The sequence below is a fragment of the Nanorana parkeri genome, unplaced genomic scaffold (genome assembly GCF_000935625.1).
Source record: "Nanorana parkeri isolate BGI_ZX_2015 unplaced genomic scaffold, ASM93562v1 scaffold130, whole genome shotgun sequence".
NCBI lineage: Eukaryota > Metazoa > Chordata > Amphibia > Anura > Dicroglossidae > Nanorana > Nanorana parkeri.
The window spans coordinates 816978-820554 of NW_017306398.1; positions in this window are offsets into that span (position 1 = coordinate 816978).

Genomic DNA, 3577 nt, shown 5'->3' on the forward strand with positions numbered 1-3577 from the left:
CCCCATACTGTCCAGCAGCTCCAAGAAGCACGCAGATCAGGAGAAGCTTCATGGTGGATGCTGATGTCAGGAACCAGAGCACCTCTTGGCAGCATTGTGGCGCTTTAATCCGAAGCTGTTATTCCAATGCCTTCCAGCAGGTATCTCTCGGCAGCCAGCAGCCCTCAGTAACTAATCACCACCTGATGCTGGCTGCTGGGAGGGTATTTAGTCCCTCCTCACTAAGCTTACTTGGTCTCTGCATTGTTCCTGTGTACCCTGTTTCCTTGCCTGCTGTCCAATAAACTGCTACCCTGATCCTGATTCCGGTGACCCTTCTGACCTGGCTCCTGATTCTGATTCTGGGGACCCTTCTGACCTGGCCTGGCCTGATTCTGATTCTAGGGACCCTTCTGACCTGGCTCCCGATTTTGATTCTAGGGACCCTTCTGATCTGGCTTCTGACTCTGATTCCTGTATCCTTCCTGATAGCTAACCTTACTTGGTCTCTGCATTGTTCCTGTGTACCCTGTTTCCTTGCCTGCTGTCCAATAAACTGCTACCCTGATCCTGATTCCGGTGACCCTTCTGACCTGGCTCCTGATTCTGATTCTGGGGACCCTTCTGACCTGGCTCCTGATTCTGATTCTAGGGACCCTTCTGACCTGGCCTGGCCTGATTCTGATTCTAGGGACCCTTCTGACCTGGCTCCCGATTTTGATTCTAGGGACCCTTCTGATCTGGCTTCTGACTCTGATTCCTGTATCCTTCCTGATCTGGCCTTCCCTGGCATTTCTTCCTTTTGCTGCCTGGTTCTGTTTTCACTATTACCTGCCTTCTTTGACTGTATATATTACAAAGAGTTAGCTTATTAGTTAGGGGTTTGCACTGCACATGTGTTTTTTGGGTTGTTTTGTCTCAATAAAACCTTGTTTTTTTCACTTTACTCTAGGTCCAGTGTCTGTGGTGCAGTCAAGATATTTGGTTACACTTGTTTACTGGTTAGCTGCTTCCGGTATCCTGAGAACTGGTCTGAAGGTGGACTTTACAGAAGAGGCTGCTGGCATCTATCCTCAGTGGGTCACACTCTGTCCACATGCCATATGCTCTCCAAGTAGGATAAAACTGTATACTTTAGATAAAGTGTGTGTAAAATTGGAGTTGTAGAGGAAACAGTATATCAGTGACCTTCCTTGAAATGTTATTTTGCAAAGCAAATAACATACACCATACATTGGTATTCACATAGACGGGTCATCAAGTGCATCCTAATGGATCTCCAACTTTATATTTCTATGGCCTTCTAAGCTTGTAACACCTGGAAACAGGAAACATTACCTCCGGTGAGGCTGTTCCTTTTTTAATCTTGAGGTAAACAGGTTTTTAAGGAGATGGGTAAGACACCAGTGAGTGTCAGCTACCAATGGCCTCCTAGCCCAAGAACAGTCTCCTCTTTGAGAAAGACACAGATATTAGGTGCTGGCAGTTTCAAGGACTGGGGCATGTGGCTTTTACTAGCCCCATAATACAAGAGCCTATGTCACTCAGGAAGATCTATGTCACTACTTGCCAACTCTGTTCATGCACCACACCTACAAGCTGAAATGGAAGACAGATATGCTCTTTTATCATAGTAGGACATTTGGTGAAAGCATTAGACTCTGGAAGTCTCATCATATTGGTACATGCAAGTCCAATGGACCCTGCTAAGCTTGGCTCAGACCAAATGGGAGTTCTTTGTATAGATGGTCATGCTAAAGACTACCCAACTGCGGTGATCTCAGTGTAGACACATATGGAACTGTAAAGCATGTCATGGGTGTGGTTAAAAATTTGCAACACAGTATAATACTGGGCTTTGACTTTCTTTTGTTTTGGGAACTGTAGTGGAGGGGCAGATATAGCCAGTTCTGAAAAGGTGTCAGAAATTAATGAGGTCGCTATTTTGCTTGAACTTGAGAGAGAGGTTGACCACTAGAGATGGGCTCCATGTTCGAGTCGAGCATGAGTTCGACTTGAACATCAGCCGTTCCAGTGTTCGGCAACTCATGAACTGTCAGGGCGTTCGCGCTATTCGCCCGCCAAGTGTCCCACAAGGCAATGTTCACCGCCATTACTGCTGAAACAACAGGTTGAGGAACAGAGCCTTTACTAGGGTTGGTGTCAACGGGTGAGGTAACTCATGGTGTTACCCCCCTAAGAAAAAAAATATTCTATAGGAAAATGATAGAATGTCTCCCCTGCCCTCCAATTCAGGAAATGGAGCACAGAATTGTGCTTAATGACCTGTGCGGCCCGACTTGTGAAAGCTGAGACAGGAAGCGCTGTGAGTGCAGCGTCCCTGTCTCATTGATCACACAGAGCATGTCAGAGAAGAAACGTTCTCCAGTCTGCTCCCCACTCTCTCCTAAAGTCCTTTGCCGTGCTGATAAAATAGTTTCCTGTCTCCCTGGGGTCTGGGAGCGAACCACATTAGAGGAAGGAAGAGCCATTAGATGGCCTGTATGTAGCAGAATGGACAGGATGCTATATCAGACCATTGTCTGTGTGATTTTATAGAGACAGAGATATTCTGCAAATGATAAGACTTAGGACCTGGGCCACAGGCTAAGATACCCAGTCCAGTAGGGAGCAGCTGGGTCTGCAACAGACAGAACTGTGGAGTTAATTTCCAGGTGGTTGGTAAATGAATATTGTCCTCAAATAACCCATGTGGGGGCTAGAACTTTATTTTTGCCTTCTTCATTGATGATTAAAATGTTCAGACAGCTCTAAAGTGCAACTTGGGGAGTGAGCTGCGTCCTTAACCATTTTTCTGCATAAGTGTTTTTTTGTTTTTGTTTTTCATTATCTCTCAAGGTTTTACATTGCAAAATACATTTTCTATCCTACAAAAATCATTTTCTTGAAAGCTCAAATCTAGCTTTAAAGATGTATATAAACTTCCATTGGTCCAGCTTGGCATAATTTAAGTACAGTAAACTCCAAGTTATCCGGCATCCACAGGGATTGGTAGGTGCCGGATAACTGTCGTTTCTGATTACTTGAGAGTTAATAGGAACTCTCAAGCAAACACCCCCACCCAGGGCACCCTGGGTCACCCTCTCAAGCAAACACCCCCACCCAGGGCACCCAGGCCTCCCCAGCCCCATTCACCTGCCAGCTAGCTTCCAGAGCTGGTAGGTGAATGTAAGCAGCCTAGAGCAATAGCCAGCATGCTTTTGGCTATTTCAAATTGCAATAGCCAATAGCAGGCTGGCCATTAAAGCCCCCACCCACCAAGCAGTGGTGCAGCACTAAGAGAGAAAGTTCTCTCTCAGGTCCGCCCCTCTGTTTAGTGGGCAGGAACAGTAGCCAGTCTGCTATTGGCTATTGCAATTTGAAATAGCCAAAAGCAGGCTGGCTTTTTATCCCCATTGTTTAGAGTTTGCTGCCAACAGCTGAATCTAGCCACCGGCTGGCAGCCAGATGTAAATATAGAATTGTATTAGCAACTAAATACATTTAGTTGCTAACAAAAATTTATAGTGTGCACCAGCAACCATGATTTTTTTTATGTGCATCAAGCCACCAGAAAAAAATATGTCCTCGATTTTGG